This window comes from Nanorana parkeri, unplaced genomic scaffold (assembly GCF_000935625.1).
Source record: "Nanorana parkeri isolate BGI_ZX_2015 unplaced genomic scaffold, ASM93562v1 scaffold516, whole genome shotgun sequence".
Classification (NCBI taxonomy): domain Eukaryota; kingdom Metazoa; phylum Chordata; class Amphibia; order Anura; family Dicroglossidae; genus Nanorana; species Nanorana parkeri.
The window spans coordinates 1,026,367-1,044,928 of record NW_017306784.1 but is presented as its reverse complement, the minus strand read 5'-3'; the positions used below and the strand labels follow the sequence as shown (position 1 = coordinate 1,044,928).

The 18,562-nt window shown below is 40.1% G+C and overlaps 1 long non-coding RNA gene across 1 annotated transcript in view; it reads left to right on the top strand.

Moving 5' to 3' along the window:
* Positions 1-1,494: 1,494 nt before the first annotated feature.
* The window catches only part of LOC108790959, a 17,744-nt gene continuing 676 nt past the window's right edge, over positions 1,495-18,562 (top strand). The window contains exons 1-2 of the long non-coding RNA XR_001941473.1: positions 1,495-1,505; positions 5,421-5,431. This is a non-coding gene — a long non-coding RNA (uncharacterized LOC108790959). The remainder of the gene's footprint in view (positions 1,506-5,420; positions 5,432-18,562) is intronic.

Sequence of the window (18,562 nt, the reverse complement as noted above, 5' to 3'; positions counted from 1 at the left end):
GTGACAGGTACTCTTTAAGGTGATGCTGGGGGTCCAAAAGACCCCCAGTGTCACCTTTACACTGGAAATAAGCTATTGAAGTGCAGATCGCACTTCAATAGCTTATAGCTGGGGTCCAGGAGCCCAGAACTGACAGCCCAGGGACCGGAAGTGATGCAATCTGCATCGCTCCCGGTACCATAGAACGGGGAGGGGATCGATGAACGGAAGTTCGTCGACCTCCTCCCCAGCTCCCCGCGGACACCAAGATCGCCGGGCCCGTAGGAGGGGCAACTGAGCACGGCGGGGGGGGGGCGGCCCCTTCTTCGGGACGCAGAAGCGATCTGGCGACAGGTAAGTCGCCAGGATCGCTTCTGTTGTAAAGCCGACAGTCGGCTCTACAAGTTTAAACAGAGTCCCGGCGGCAAAAGTCACCGGGAGTCTGTTTAAACAGCCCCGATGCTGGCGACGTACACTGTACGTCGTCAGTCACGAAGGGGTTAATTAACCTTGAAAAGGATCAAAATATAACTAAAAACTATTTAATTCAATAACCCCTGTCGGCTTATTTTTTGCTATCCGTGTCCCACTGAGGAGATGTCACTATCAGACAGAAATTGAAGGGAAACAGGAAAGGAGAAGATGTCCTTCGAAAGTGAAAGAAATTCCCGGTAGTTAGGGTCGGAACTGGTGTCCCCAGTGGAAGATTTCCCATATTTTCCTGTTCTGAAGACAACCCAAATTTGTTTTTTTCTTTCACTATCAGTGATAACAGTCACCAGGACAAATACAGAGGGTGAATCCTAAACTGGGACACAGGCCGCAATAAAAAGCTGGCAGTTGTTCTATTCCCTCTCCACTCTTTATCTAAAACTAAATGGAAAAGTTTTGGCTTGGCACTTTAATACTGAATTGGAGACCTTGGCAATAAAATATTTCCTGAATTAAAAATGTCCAAAATTGAAAACACAAAAGATTTTCCCACTTTATTTGAACAGGTGGCAATGGTAATCCGCACAGAAAGTGATGAGAAGTCAAAGATTTTTCTGTTATCACCAGAGTAGGAGTTGAGGGGAATGTAACAATGGGAATATCTGTTCTGGGGACAGCTATCTAAGAAAGGCTAGTATACCATACTTCAGATAAATTTCCTCTCGTTTTATGTTGTGCCTCAAGGACAGATTGCTACCTGTGGGAATAGACCTCCCACAAATTCTGACAAGGATTCTAACCCTTCTATAGTATCAAAAATGTAATAAAAGAAAACAAAAAAAAAGTTTGGGTTTAGATGTTTCTTAAAATCATTATTTTTCCAGTAATCTCATTTCCAGTTCTTCATTTGTTTCAGAACTTCAGGTGTGTAAGCCTCCATATCCAATTACAGATGGATCATTTTATCCTATTAAGGAAGAATATACATACCAAGAAGCTGTAACATACCAGTGCACTGACAAAAAATTTACACTTATAGGACAACCTTCTCTGTCCTGCACCACTTATGGAAACTGGAGTTCTGATGCCCCTAAGTGTGTTGGTAGGCACATGTGTATATATATATATATTTTTTTTTACATGTTATTTACATTCTCACGAAAGGATAACATTTTAGGAAATAATCAAAGTCGCTGATTTTGATATTTGCACAACTCCTCCCAAGAGCAAGCCCACTGCTTGCATCTGGACTGAGGAGTCGGGGTGCTGTAACGTTTTTGAGAATTTTTGTGGCACCTTCCTGCAGCAATAATCTGCCTGCAATGCACAAAGAAGCACATGGACCCAGTGAAAATGTCAGTGGGTCTAAAGTAAGGCATGTAAATAAGGTGCTATCTGCACCCTTTCAGTCGGCATCATTAAATCAGCTAATCGAAGGAGCTGGTCGGAACGTTCTTGTACGATGGGAGCTGGCAGCCAATGAGCTGCCCGCTCATTGGGTATCTTGACAGCCTCAAGTAAACCTGTATTGGCTGTAACCCATTTCAGTAAGGAATAACTAACATCAGATGCTCTGGAGGCGTCTTTGTGCTTGTGGTGTTACTAGTCCATATCCCCTCACATTCTTTGTGTTGCAAGCATCAGTACAGCAATGTTTTTTTCTGTACACTGAGCTGTGCATGCAGAGCTAAGTGCACAGGCCCTATCATGCTGAGATGAAGCAACTCCCGTGCTTATGTGTGGGAGTTGTTATCGAGGTCCGGCCAATCAAACGGCTGAAGATTCGAAATACTGAAGAAGAGCGGGTGCATGATGAAAGCGCCGGCGAGGTGCTGGAGGAGATCAGTTTGGTAGGCAAGTCTGTCATAATGTGCTAATATGCTGTGCTGTCTCCATATTCCATAGTGAGTTGTAGCCTTAGGACCGGTCCCTAGTGGTAGCTGTCAGCTCTCCTACTCCCTGTCTAACTGTTTGCCATCCGCTAGTTGTAAAAAAAAAAAACGACGGACGGCAAGCCTCCCATTGGCGGGCAGAGAAAAGCTGTCAAATGCAAAAACTCCCCTGCACCCTCACCTTCAATCCCGGGCTCTGCTGCCTCCCCTGCGACCCGGGACCGTCTCGGGTGGGTATCAGGAGGAAGATAGGAGGGAGTTCAGCATCTTCCTCCTTGCTGATCTCCCTCCGACGTGTGAATGTGTAAGTGATGTGTAATACATTAATTCCACATTCAGCTGTCATTTCTCTGGCTGCTATAGCCAGAGAAGACGCGTATGAAGCAGATCTCTGCTTCATCAGCATCTTTGTGGGTCCCCAGGGGACTTAGAGTCCCCTAATGTCTCCATAAAGAGGACCTGTCAGTGTGCCACACAGTTTATCGTAGATGAAGAAATCTGTTGCACTTTTTCCATCTGACCATAGAAAATCTGCAGATAATCTATAGGTGTATGGCCAGCGTCTGTGTTGTGCATGGGCAGTGAGCCCAGTATTAGTGGTTTCTGAATCTGCGCACCCTCCTTAAAAGCTGACATATTGTACATGTGTGAGCAATTTTGTGTGGACCTACAGTGTTCCTTTTGAGCTCTTTGCTGCTTCCAGTGACAAAGTCAAAGATGGCAACCACAGCTGACTAAGAGTACCTCTTGGGAAATCCCTAACTTGCATCCAAGGTTCCGGTCCCACAGTCCTTGCCTTCCAAAGGCCCTGCCACAGACAGCTCTGATAACTACTAGGGATGCACAGATACTTTTCGAGTACCAGTGCCGATACTTGGCATTTTCATGAACTACCAGGGTTGCAGCTGGGACCCGGCTCTGGTGCTCCACCACTGACCTGAAATCATTAGTCTGTATTGTTTTAGAAAAACTGTCACATGACAAACAAAAATGTATCAGTACTTGTAAGTACTCGGCAAGTATCAGTACTTGCAAAACTGGTATCTGTGCATCCCTTTTTTATTTATATTTATAAAAACAAAATCATACATTAAAACAGAGATGTACAAATCCCAGGAGCTCCGTGTGTTCCATACAAATGACAGCTGCCTCCTAACTTTTGAATTTTTCTCTAGTCTACCCTTGGAGCTCAAAAGTATCGGTACATGTACTTGTACCGAGTACTGTACTTGGTATCTGTGCAACCCTAATAACTACCCCCTGCCTAGGTCTTGGCACTCTTCAGGGTTATCCTTCACCCCTTCTGGGGTTGCTCCCTCTATGATCCAGGGTAGCACTCTCTGCCACAATGTGGGAATTTATGGGGAAGATATTAGCCATGTCGGCTGATTTAGAGTGCAAGGGAGGCAAACGAACAGCTACATTCTCTCCTCATGAGTCAATCTGACGATAGCTGCAGCAGCATTTGCACAGTCAACTGAGGATGATGACAATAGTACCTTGTCTCCATTATCCTCTTAAAAGGAGGTTGGAAAACGCATCTGGAACACTTGTGAAATGTTTGCCTGGGGAAATACCTTTCTGATAAGCCCCTCTTGTTTCATTGATATGCTAATTTTCTGTGGTTTGAGATATAAAGTCTTAACCAATACATCTGCCGATTTTTACTTAATTTTTGTTGTTTTTTTGCACAGTTTTTAACTCCAATTTGGGCCAATCGATAAAATATGTTTTTGATAATTTCTACCTTTTGGTTACATTTGCTTAATTTACCATTGGTTTGCTAAGTGCTTATGATTTTTGACTGAAAAATGGTCTATTACCATGACAGTTTCTTTCAGATATCTTATGGGATCACTTCTTTCTGTCCAAAAAATGTTTGGGATGCCTGTGTCCAAGTCCAGGTTATTGATGTATTGCAAACCATTGCTGCCATTCTGAACTCCTAGGCAACAGGTAGCATCAGGCATAGCTGTTGACACGGGTGTCTTGCTCTACGCTGTCTGTGTCCTAAGGTACTAGACTACAGGTAACTCAAGGATGTTGAACACTAAAGAGGGGCAGAGATAGGCATGGACCTGAAAAAGTCAGGGTAGAGCAATTTTGTGTGTGGTGGTGCTAGCCGTGAAAAGGCAGAGAAAATCCTGCCAGCACCTGAAGCTTCAATAGACATACTACAGGCAGCACTGGAAAAATCAATAGGAAAACCCTAAAAAGCATGCTGCATGCATGCATGCATGCAGTTACAGTTTTGTAAGGAAGTTTATGTGCCAAGAGGTAAAACTTTGAAGCAGAGAAACCATCAGAATACAAAGTCTCTTACTTGTTAGAATGCCCCCTCATGCTTGGAATTGCACATTTAAGAACCAAATACAACATTAGTAGCAAAAGAAGAAGTTTACTTGCCCTATACCCCAGCTTTAGTCCCTAGGTACCTAGGCAAGGTTGATGTGAAGGGCCTTCTGTCAAGATCCTAGAAAAGCTAAAATTTCAAATGTCACAAGGAGGTGCTTCCTCACTCTGCTGGAGTGTCTTATGATGAGATTTGGGATCCTCCACTTTCTCATGAACTCCCAGAAAGAATCATGCCATCACCCTCCCCTAGGCACTCTTGGCAGAATCTGGGATATACAGCACCAATTGCTAGTTAAGAGTGCAAGTTTTATTCAAACAGTCTAATATTTAAGTATAGGGGTGAGTTGATATCACAAGATATTTTATAATTTCACTTGTCAGTTGTTAACAGAGTAGACAAATGTCCACTAATTGAATTTGAATACACAGCTAGGGCCTGGAAATCGAAGAAAAAAATATCCAGCTTTTAACATATGCATGTTTTGTAGTCAGATAAAAGTGGGCATCTTTAGACTTCGCTGCAAACTACAGTAGGGGACAAAGGATCTATGCACATTGGGCTCCCGACTGTCTGGAGGGCTTTTTTGTCCTTTACTTGGTTCGTGTTTGTTTTTTTTCTATGATTATGTTTCAACTTGAATAAAATCCAAAATATTAGTCGCAGGGAGATTCCTTCTGATAGTACTTATTATGAGCTACATTCAAATATAAAATTGTGTTGGTTTACAAAATCACATGGAGACCAACAAAACAGTCATATAGGCCCTGCTTGCGTCAGACATGTGGTGAGTGGACTCACCAACCTAGCCATCAAAACCAACTGTTCTGTATAACCTATGGCCTCTCTTTCCAGCAGGGATTAGAGTCTGGCCCACATTAATATTGCAATATATTGATTAGCCTGGAAAATTAACATTGTATTCATCTGGGCGAGTATTCAAAGACATGGCATTTACAAATTTTTGGCATTCTCCTGCTAGCAGGATAAAACAATATTGTCAAACTGTAAACTTTTTTTTTTGTTCTCCTTTTTTTCTTTTATAGCCAATAACCAAAGTTTTGTATGTCAGTGTCTTTCGTGTCCTTTTGAATTGTAACTTATGTACATATCTTTTATGCACTGGCTGCTTAGGGATATCAAATTATAAAATGAAGTGGCTTCTGTGTACTAAGCTGAGATTTCATAATCCTAAAGAAATTGTTGCATGTGTTACCATAATCTGTATGCTTGGTTGTAAATTTACTTTTAATCAATAGAAAAATGCTTTCTGTGATTTGCGGGTTGCAAGCAGATTAGAATGTATAAACTAGCAGATCTGCCTTGCGTGCGCCTAGTGGATCAGTCGCCTGACAAACTGCAAGTAGTGGAAAACTGCAAGTAGTGGAAAGCTACCCTAAGTCATGTGTCTGGTGTGCGTGGACAGTGGATAAAGTGATAACGCAAGGAGTCTGGCATTTAGGATAGCTTGAGAAATCGCAGAAGTGTGTGATAATCACTTAGCTGCTCCGTGGCCCTTAAAGTGAACCAGATTTTATGCCAGATTTTTATCTGCCTGTTTGTGTCCAGCCACCTAACTTTGGATGAGTCGCTTATCCAAAATTAGCTGGTGTTGACCAATGGTATTAAGGCTGTGACAGTTGTTTTACACCAGTTTTTTATCTGCCCAGAATGCTCTCCTCCTCCACCAAACAGGGACCCTGCTCGAGTTAGTGAGTCACTGCAGGTGGTCCACTCTTGACAGTTATGTATCCAAAAGTTGGTTGGAAGATTAAGCTCATGTACTTTTTAGATCTGCAGGGTATTTGCATTGTATCCATGTGGTTAGTTCACACATTTTATAGAACCTAATAGGTTCTATTTATTTTTTTGCTGTCACCGGGTGGAAGATTTTCCAACTTTATTTAAACAGGTGGCAATGGTAATCAGGACAGAAAGTGATGAGAAGTAGGAGTTGAGGGGAATGTACCAATGGGAATATCTGTTCTGGGGACAGCGATCTAAGAAAGGCTAGTATACCAAACTTCAGACACACTTCCTCTCGCTTTCTGTTGTGCCTCCAGGACAGAGTGATTCTTTCCTATGGGAACAGACCGCCCAAAAATTCTGACCAGGATTCTAAGCCTTCTATAGTATCACAAATGTAATAAAAGAAAATAAAAAAAGTTTGGGTTTAGATGTTTCCTAAAATCATTATTTTTCCGGGAATCTAATTTCCAGTTCTTCGTTTCAGAAGTTCAGGGGTGTAAGCCTCCATATCCAATTACAGATGGATCATTTTATCCTATTAAGGAAGAATATACATACCAAGAAGCTGTAACATACCAGTGCACTGACAAAAAATTTACACTTATAGGACAACCTTCTCTGTCCTGCACCACTTATGGAAACTGGAGTTCTGATGCCCCTAAGTGTGTTGGTAGGCACATATATATATTTTTTTTAACATGTTATTTACATTCTCACGAAAGGATAACGTTTTAGGAAATAATCATAGGTCTCATGTAAGTATTTTTGTTACTGCATTCCACAACATAAACATGTTTTTTTTTTTTTTAAATCATTGAAGGGTAAGTGGGAATAGATGTACATTCATTTAGGAGTACTCAAGCCTTAACTTATAGTTTCTCCAGGTTTCTCCCCTGAATTAATTAGGCTTACTTTGGAAGCTGCATCAAGTCTGATTGAACCCACCTCATTTACCAGCTAGAAATCCCATCCAGCATTATTTAAGCTTTTTCCTCTCCAGCCTTGCTGTTCCTGGTATACCCCTTTCATTCATTGGCTTTCAGTTCTTTCAATCATGGAGTCTCAGCATCAAATGTGGGTATTATATAGGGTGGTTTGCATGCAAATGCAGCCCGCCTAGGACTAATCTTCTCCAGACGGAACACCGATTTTTGATATTTTCACAACTCCTTCCAAGAGCAAGCCCACTGCTTGCATCTGGACTGAGGAGTCAGGCTGCTGTAATGTTTTTGGAAACCTTTTGTGGCACCTTCCAGCAGCCATAATCTGCCTGCAATGCACAAAGAAGCACATAGACCCAGTGAAAATGGCAGTGGGTCTAAAGTAAGGCATGTAAATAAGGTGCTGTCTGCACCCTTTCAGTCAACATCCCTCAATCAGCTGATCGAAAGAGCTGGTCGGAAAGTTCTTGTACGATGGGAACTGGCAGCCAATGAGCTGCCCGCTCTCAAATATAATGCATATAGCAGGATTCCTGAATTGACACTCCCCTAAGGGTTGATGGAGGAATCTGCTCTATTTTTCTCATTCAGCCCACCAGTTGAACGAGAAAAATTGATCAGTGTATGACAACCATTATACTCGCCTAATCCTCCGAGCCGCCTTGCTGTTAGACCGGTCTATGGTGCCTCTCTAAGGTCCCATAAATCGTCATGTTCAATACACAGAGTATAGATGTAAGGATGCTGAATAACATTTAAGTGCTGCACTCTAGGAGGAGACAGGCTTCAGAGACTGGAGAGGCAGACAGCTGGCTCAGCGGTTCAGGTGAGTATAACTTTTTATAACGCCAAAATGAACACTTAATCCTTGCAGTGTGTGGGGTAGCCCCACTTCAGTGGTTAAGAACATTTTTGCCTGGAGTCCCCCCATAGACGTCACTGGGGTTTGCAGTTAACAAATTTCCCACAAAACGAACCAGATTTGCTCATCACTTGTTGGAAGGAAGCCCCATTAGGGAGGCTTTTGGGGAAAGTAAAACAGTAAATCTGTATTGGCTGTAACCCCTATGAAGTTTCAAATAAGGAAGAACTAACATCAGATGCTCTGGAGGCGTCTTTGTGCCTAGTCCATATCCCCTCACATTCTTTGTGTTGCAAGCATCAGTACAGCAATGTTTTTTTTCTGTACACTGAGCTGTGCATGCACAGCTCAGTGCACAGACCCAGCATGCTGAGATGAAGTAACTCCCGTGCTTATGTGTGGGAGTTAAGTTATTGAGGCACGTCCAATCAAACGGCTGAAGATTCGAAACACGGAAGAAGAGTGGGTGCATGATGGAAGCGCCAGAGAGGTGCTGGAGGAGATCAGTTTGGTAGGCAAGTCTGCCATAATGTGCTAAGATGCTGTGCTGTCTCCATATTCCATAGCGAGTTGTAGCCATAGGACCGGTCCCTAGTGGTAGCTGTCAGCTCTCCTACTCCCTGTCCATAACTGCTTGCCGTCCGCCAGTTGTAAAAAAAAACGGACAGACTGCAAGCTCCCATTGGCGGGCAGAGAAAAACTTGGGAGGGTGTGAGGAGGAAGATGGGTGGGAGATCAGCATCTTCCTCCCTTCGGCGTGTGAATGCGGAAGTGATGTGTAATACATTACTTCCACATTCAGCTGTCATTGCTCTGGCTGCTATAATAGTATAAAATTGATTTCAGTACAGCGTTGCATGAGTAAATAAATGTCAAAGTACCACAGCGCTGAATACCGAAAAATGGTCTGGACAGGAAGGGGGTTTATCTTCTGTAATTTTTCCTTACTATAGTAAAAAATAAAAACCCCAGTGGTGATTAAATGCTACCAAAAGAAATCTCTATCTGTCCCCAAAAAATAGTATCAGATTTATTTCAGTACAGTGTTGCATGAGTAAATAAATGTCAAAGTACCACAGCGCTGAACACTAAAAAATGGCCTGGACAGGAAGGGGGTTTAACACCCCGGTCAGCAAGTGGTTAATTTAGGCATATTTTATGTTGAGATCAATGAAACGTATTGTCATAGTTGACCTTGCCCAGTGCTACATAAAGAGGACGCTAATCAAGATTTTGCTATGGGGCCCCAAAGTCTATAGTTACAACCCTTGTTATGGTACATAAGTTTGTTATACCTGGCACCACAAAAATCCCAGCACCTAAAGTATGAATAGAAAAATGGGTAGGGCAGTTTTTTCATTGTCTTATTTACCACAAAAACCTTTACATTAAATATTGATTCGAGATTTCCAGAGAAAAAGGAAAATCCACTATTTTCTTGTGATTGCTTATTGTTATTACCCCCGCCTGCAGCCTTTATGTTGCCATAGAATACGATTGTATTTTTGTATGGTTGCACGCTCATTCCAGATGTCCAGAACAAGTGAGCCTGTTGGTGAATCATGTAATTGAAATTATTGTTTGCATGGCATTATGTAGATGCAGTAATACATAATTCTATTTTGCCTGGAAATATCACCACCCATAACCTTTTTAGTTTTAAATGGAGTGGGGATCAATAAGATCCTCTGTCGTGTTTTATTGCACTCTGTTGTCTATGTAACAAATTTGCCATTTGAACAAGAAATGAGAGGAAATCTAAAATAAATCATTTTTTGCACTGCTGCTGTGCCTCTGTTGGAGAGATTTCCTCTGATTTCTTGTACTGTCAAACACAGGGGCAGCAATTAAAACCATCAGAGGTTCTTACGCTTACCCACCTTAACCCAAAAGAAAAAAGTTTTGGTTGGAATTCCCCTTTACGTTTTGAATGTTTGTTTATAGCCGTTTTACTAATCTGTGTGGTGCAACAATTTTTTTTTTTTTTTCTTAACAAACTATATAAATGTATTTTGCCTATTTACAGATGTACCATGTCCAAGTCCAGATGTTGCCAATGCAGTTCAATTATCTGAACTCACTGGCCCCTACTATATCAATGTTTCTGTCACATTTATGTGTCATCCAGACTTTATAATGAACGGATCTAACTTGGTCAGGTGCAATGTCAACAGCCAGTGGGATCCTCCATTACCTACATGTAATAGTAAGTTGCACTATAACGTTAGAGCTCCTATTTTTGTTATTGTACAGGATTGATATAGTGCCAACAGTTTGTGCAGTGCTTTACAATAAAAGAAAGACATTACAGTTACAATACAAATCAAGACAAAATGGTAAGGAGGGTCCTGCCCATGAGAGCTTACAATCTACATGTACTGTTTATGTACAAGTGCCAACAAATTCCAGTTAGATCACACCATGCTTTTATAATTTGTATACAGCTACTACTTTTAGTTATCTTATAGTGACTGTTAATGTGCTATATCTCATTTTTATACTTCATACTGTATATCAAGTTTATGCAGCTACAGCACCAGTTTGGGTCATCATTATGATGGAACCCCAGAGCCATCTTTAAGTCCAGCTTCAGCATGTTATCTTCACTATAAAATGTCTTTTAATATATATTTATTAAATTTTTCAAATATAACATATATACATATACATTTAAATACAACAACATTTTTCCCTTAAACATATACATTCATTCAATTACATAATACTTATTATTTTCCCTTCCTCTTCCACCACTTCATCCATAAGAGATCCCCATAATCTTACACTTCCAATAACTTTTATTTAAATACATCTCCTCCCCCCATGCTTTTATCCTTTATTCAAGTGCATTTCTCTCAGATCTATTTCATTTCGTGTAGTGTTTATCCTCTGCTCCTTTAAGGGGAGCACAGGAAGAGTGCCCATGGTGGGAGAGAGGGAGAACGAGATGGGAGAGAGAGACAGAGAAAGAAAAAAAAACAAAAAAAAAAACTCTTTACCACTATGTGTATTGTGTCTATCTCCTTATTTCTTACGTGTTCCATTTATCTCTATCCCCCTCTTCCTCCCATTCCCCTTCTTCTCCAATCTAACATCCTGACCATCACAGATGCTTGGTAGTATCTTTTGAGATCTGGCAAAGCCAGGCCTCCCCGCTGTTTAGTTTTGCTCAGGGTTGTATGGGAGATCCTAGCTCTCTTTTTTCCCCCATATATATTGAGCTAACGGCTAACGAAGGCAACGGGGGAGGAGTCCGGTGACGTCGATGTCCCCAAGTGGCTCCGTTGGCTAACGCAGGGATTCTGTATGTGTATAGGCCAATGTAGTTGGATCTGTATGTGCGTTTATAATTAATCGATTAAAAAAATTTTTTATTAATCGAACACGAAAATTTGAATCAGTAACAGCCCTAATATTAATGTAAGATGCCTTTAAAACTGCACCAATCCTGAAGGCTTACTGAACATTGGTAAATATTTGTTGTTACTATTTTCCTGTAAAGGTCAGAGGAGATGCACATTCTTTAGCAATACTGGATTCTACTCGTCTTTAGTTTTAATACACTGATGCATCAGATTCAGGATGTGGATTTTCACCTCTCTGGCTGATATCTTTATAACTGCATTGTAATCAGTGGCAACAACTTCATTGCTTGTTCACACCAAGTGTGGAGCAGAAATGCGTCCGATGTATTCCAATGGTATTTTGGGCTATAGTTCACACCACAGCGTTCAGTTCTAGAGAATGTGGAAAAACTGCAACACACCCTGGAATGCACTGAAAGCCCATTTTAGGCTAAAAAAAATTAAATATTAAAAGAAAAAACTGACTAGAACGCGGCAAAAACCCATCAAAACACACTGCATATGCAGAAACTCATGCAGATCTGGTCCGGATTTGGTGTGAACAAGCCCTGATGTTGGGATTGCGGGGTATTGTTTTGTTTTTCAGCTGCCAAAGTTCTACTATGTCGGCAATTTTGTAAATTACGTGTACTTAAAGTGACACTAAACTCAGGAGTTAAATCTTAAAAATGCATTCAAGAACCTTATTAACAAAAATATACCTTATTTCTGTATCACTCAGCTGTACATCTTTAATTTATCTCTGAATTCATGCTGACACTGTCCTTCCTTCTGTAGGGTGGCTATTTGTGTTCCCCATTGTCCTGTTGTGTGTTGTAATGTAGCCACAACTCAGAACTAACTGCCATGATGGACTGCGATCTGCCATTTAGTTTTCTAATTTGTATTGAGATTGTAGTCCATCACGGGAGTGAGCTTGGAGCGGTGGATACTGTACAACAAACACACAGGGACCATGAGGAACAAAGGTAACCACTCTCCAGAAGGAAGGACAGTGTCGGGACCATTTCAGAGATGATTTGAGGATCTACAGCCCAGTGATAAACGAATAAGATACATTTTTGTTAATAGGGTGCTTGAATGCAATTTTAAGATTTCACTTCTGGGTTTAGAGTCACTTTAACACATGGATCTTCTTGCCTGTTACACTTAGTTGCACAACAGCAAAATTTTAAGTATAAAGTGGAATTCCAGAAATAATTTTGCTGAATTGTATTTGTGTCTTGTATGCTTGAATTCCTCTGGAGTTTTATGGAACCATGCAAATAATTTTTTATCTTTTATTATGGAATGTATTGTAAATCTTTACTTTTTTATCTTTCAGAAAGCAATGTTGCAGCAATTATGGGTAAGAACTTTTTATCTTCTCTTATTTGATAATTACCTAGACTTTTCTTTCCTTAATGTGTGTTGATTAGGTGTCATGGTCTGGAGAGCTTATAGATAGGTTAGGTTATGGATAGGTTGTTTTCATAGTTAATTTGAGAGCATTGCTTTGATGCTATATAGAACTTATTGAAATGTATTCAATATACTGATGAATAGATACCATTGTATTTGACCATTATAAAAACATGTACATGTAAGTCTGAAAGTAAAAAGGCAATGTTAATTTTTTTTTGTACATATTTGTTTATTATAGCAATGACTAGAAAAAGTTTTTTCCTTTTTTTTTTTTTTTTGTCTGGTAAATCTTGTATATGGGTATAGAGCTCAATAACTTACGCTGACATTTTCACTCACAAATTAGTGAGTCAGTTCAGTCTGAGATTTCAGTCAAAGCAAGCCCCAAAAGCAGACAATTTGGTCTTCTGATTCGGATAACTCATAACACTCTGCAAATCCTTTGATATCTATTAACCACTTGCTGACCGGGTTGTTAAACCCCCTTCTTGTCCAGGCTATTTTCCACTATTCAGCGCTGCGGTACTTTGACTGACATTTATTCCGTCATGCAACGCTGTACTGTAAATTAATTTTATACCATTTTGTGTGAACAGATAGAGCTTTCTTTTGGTGGTATTTAATCACCACTGGGGTTTTATTTTTTACTATATTAAGGAAAAATTACCGATTTTATTTTTTTTTTAAACCGTTTCCCCTATATTAAATTACCCAATTTTTTGGTAAAATATAAAAGGCGGGTTCACGTCGGGTAAAATTACACCAAACATGTCCAGCCTTTTAATTGGGCGTGCCCACGAAACATAAAAAAACTGCAATACCCAAAATTGGCCATAGGCGGCGCTTTAAAAGCTTTTACCGCTCATCAGGTTAGTGTTATCAGTGATTGATGGGCCTAGAATTATTGCTCTCACTGCGACGTTCGCGGCTATATGTAACGTGTAGCGCAATTGTTGTTTTGGGGGGGTGGGGGACTTGAACATTTTTTTTGGGGGGGGGGGTTACTTTTTTTATATCCGACTTATTTATTTTTTACTCCTTTTTAAAAAAAATGTTTTTTTACACTTATAGTTATTGCTATCAAATAGGGGGATACCAATCCTCATATATAATAGCAAAGGCACACGGACAGGTCCTCTTTATGGAGACATTAGGAGTCTCTAAGACCCCTAACGTCACCTAGCGACCCCCAAAGAAGCTGATGAAGCAGAGATCAGTTTCTTCTCTCTGGCTATATTAGCCAGAGGACTGACAGGTGAATGCAGAAGTGATGTAATACATATCACTTCCGCATTCACAGTACGGAGGGAGGTCAGCAAGGAGGAAGATGCTGATCTGCCTCCTGACACCCTCCCAAGCCGATCCCGGGCCGCAGATGGGGTAGCGGATCCCGGGATTGAAGGTGAGGGTGCAGGAGGTGGGAGGGGGGCTCGCAGGCAGCACATACAAACGATCGGCAGGCTATAGGGCCGCCGATCGTTTGTATGTGAAACAGTCGGTAACAGCTCTTCACATCGGACGGGTTTTTTTCTGCCCTTGCGCGAGCAGAAATGTAATTTTTTTCTAAAAGGCAGACTTTGCCTTTTAGGACTAGTTTACACCATCTCTAGACCGAATCTGCATGCGCTTCTGGAAATTCAAGTATGTGCATTTTTTATGTGCTCCGGTGCATTTTCTTAGTCTCAATTGAATTTCTAGTGCATGAGTTCTGGTGCGTTTGCATGCATTTACTTTTTTGGTGCATTCTAGACAAGCAAAAAAAGTGCATGCAGTATTTTTATTTTTTTTAAAGTTCTGAAACTGAACGCAGTGGTGTGAACTAGCCTAAAACATTTTACCATAGGTATGCATTTTTGGACCAGACAAAAATGTCCTGGTCTCAAGATGGTGTGAACAAACTCTTAAGGTACCCATGCATGGAGTCATTTATGTGATACAAATGACTTCTATAGCCATGAAACACACTCGCATTTTTTTTGGGGAGGTAGGGGGGGGATTTGTCATATTTATACAAGTTGAGATTCAGGCAGGAACTTTTTTTTAGGCAAGTTGAGGTGCCCATACACCTGCTGATTATCGTACTCCGCGATCGTACAATAATCGGCAGCGCGCAACTTTAGTCTTCCTAGCACGCTGGAAAACCCGGCGAAAATTTTCGGCAGGTTGGTAGCGTGCTCAGAAGACGAAAGCCGCACGGGCCAGTGTGCGCAAGCGCACACTGCCCGCTCAGCATTGCAGTCATCGGCAAGCCCTCCACTCAGCGGGGAGGGCTTGCGATGATCGCAAGTACGATCTGCCTGTCCAAGATGGGCAGGTCGTACAACATTTTAATTAACTTACAACCATCGCACAACGAAAGTCGTGCAATGGTTGTAAGGCGTATGGCCAGCTTTAAACTGCTTTGTCTAATTCTCTGTTCTGTGCCGATGATAGAGACAAAGCTTTAGGTGACACTTCAGTATGTCGTTAGGCTATTCAAATACATTTGGCAATTCTCACATTACAATCATAGTCATCACAAATACCCTTTCCAAATCCCGTTCCCAAAAATAACCTCCCAAATTTGCACGCAGTGCCAGGCCTGTTCTTAAATGGGATCTGTTTCTCTATGTTCTCTGCAGATGTTTGCATTATATAAAATAATGTGTTATGTAAAGAATTAAGCATTATTCACAAACCTACTACTTTTTTTTTCTAAAAATTTAATATGCCTATTTTATTTTTATTTTTTTAATCTTTGCCCAGTTATGATCAATCATGATTAGTTCTGCAATAAATAAGGGAGTGTATGGCAAGTCAAATAATATAAATATATATACAGCACTAGAAGAACTCCCAAAAAATAATACATACTGTGTACTAAACCTCAGCTGCTGCTTAAATATCTGAACAAGATATCAACAATGGGAAATGTATAGTGGCGCTCCTACCCCAAAATGCAAAACTAACTCTAAACTACCAAATGTACACAATGTGCACATATATAATGTGCCGAATTTACACAATCTGAAAAAAGCATGACTGTATATAAACATACAATATTCTTAATTACAATGAAACAAATTGAAAACAATATTCCCTATTTCTTAATCTTGGACACAAAATATTTCAATGTTTTAATGACAATTGAGAACACCTCAGAGGAAAAATCCACATAAACGGTGTCAACCCAACACCTTGTAATCAAATATTCATATTCATAGCATCCATTTGCAGGCCTCAGTATTTACCCTGTGTCATATACAGACACCCCAGGTGGATTCACACTCACCCTAGAATGTGACCCTCTATTACTAGAAAAGGTCAAACAATTTTCCAAGGAGATATCCTCTGGTATCCAAATGATGCTCAGGGACCAGAGAAAAGATAAGCTCATAGTGTAATAAGACCTCTTTATTAAAACCGTACAGGGTACTGCATTTCACACCCGGATTCTCAGCAAAAATAATTGAGAAACAAAAATGCACCAAAGCACAAATTTATGCGGTGTATCATGAGGTGTAGCCCCGCCCTACGCGTTTTGTCATGTGGACATCAGGAGCAGACACACATCACGAATTAAGGAAACGTATATCACACACTTGATTCCTAATGTGCATGTGTAGATTCACATTAAGCCTCTGGTATGGTAAACGTAGTTTGTCTTAAAATACATATGTATGCCTTTATGGCTGATCTACTAAAAATACAAATTGCTTGACTGTCATGCTGACCATATAGCTTAATATGTTGTAAGTCAATTACCTAAAGAAGTATGACATTTCAAAATTAGTACAGGCTTAACTGTGGCTGTGCATGCTCGTTCTGGGTCAATGAGTGAAAGCGGCGAATGAAGATCAAAATTACAGCCAGGAAATATTTCACATCTGAGATGTAAATGACAAGCGAATACTCCTGCAGAACGTTTAAGAAGAGATGTCTAATGCTGCACTAAAACTTGCCTAATGTGAAGTGCCTATGAAATGCCTTGATATGCTGTTTTATGCACTAAATTCATGTAAAAACTGTTATCTTCCATTGCAGGATAGCTTCCAAAAAGAAGGGTACTTTGTTCAGCCAAGGAATTTAAATTTTCATGGTTTTGGGAATTTTTCTGTTTTTAAAACTGCGGTCTGCATTATGTTTGTAAAGTAGAAAATACGCTCTTGGATTCGCCATAGGTTTACTTGCACTATTAGCCTTTGGCTTAAATTATGTTTTCATGGAAAATAACTTTATAAAGTAGGGATCCTTAAACATACCAATTTACTAAATGAATATTCACTCATGTGAAAAGCAAATTCCTGTTCAATTTGAATACCCAGTCATGCGCAGATGCTTTTCACATGAATGAATAATTGAATATTCACTCAATGTTTTAAATGAAGGTTCTCAATTGTGTTAGTGAATCAGCATCATGATATCAAACAAAATGTTATTGTGGGGCCGCATTAAGGTAACGATCAGTTAACCTCGCGTAACTGCGCCACACAATAACAAAACTAAGTGCGCTGCGTTATGCCATTCGTTTTGACTTTCAGACCAGCACCTAGTATTTTTAGTATGTTTTGTTTTTTTTGTTTTCTTTTTAGATCCTTCTATAAATATCAATTTAGTGTTTACAATTTGCTAGTTTTACTTTGTAATGTGCCCTTGACCAGAACAAATATGGATACGAATTTGAAGTGGAAAAAAAGTGTGGTTGTAGTAAAATGCATCTGTTTCAGAGTTGTTTATTATGACAAAGTTCCCACAGCACTTCAAGTTTATACCACAAAATCGTACATCTCCGTATCTATGTAGTAGCATGGGCTTTAGCTTCAAGTTACTGGTATACTGTAAATACAGACCTTGTAACAGTACCACCATGGGTCCTTTTTCATGTGTCTTTTATTCCAGCAGCAGTTGACATTTTGATCCCTAAGCTTGAAATAGGGCTTCTAATTAAAACGTTATCTGTACCTCGTAGCATTAAAAAAAAAAAAAAGCACACTTGAAAAAGACCCATTGTTGGTGCTGTCACTAGCACTGCACATTATCCTGCAATGAGTAAACTAAATGTGTAGTACAGTGTACATTTTAGGACACAGTTCAATTAAGTCCATGCATACAAAACTGTCACCTTCCTTTAGTCAAGTATCCAGCAAACAATAGTTGACCCCATCAACAATCCACACAAACAGAGTCAATAGTCTGTGTCGGATGTCAGACATTTGTCAGTTTTTAGAGTAGTTTGTCAGTTATCAGAGTCAACATTCTAAAGGTTTTGTTTTAATATGCAGCTTCATGTTGTTGTAAAGTTTCCAATAAATTTATTTTTGTTCATTTTATTTTTTATTCAAAATGTCCCTTATTTATGTGCTTCATTTTGGTGAAGATCCAGTTGTGGTGGTCTGGGCGACCTTCGCAAAGGCTCCGTATTAATATTGTCCTGAAGAAGCACATACATGAGGGACATTTTGGATTAACTATATGGGATTGATTGGAAACTTTACAACATACAGCTACATATTTAAATAATACTACATTGTAATGAAATGTTAGAATTCTTTTTTTTTTTACTATGACCTATTCAAATGTAGATGTATTTACAGTTTTGGGGGCAT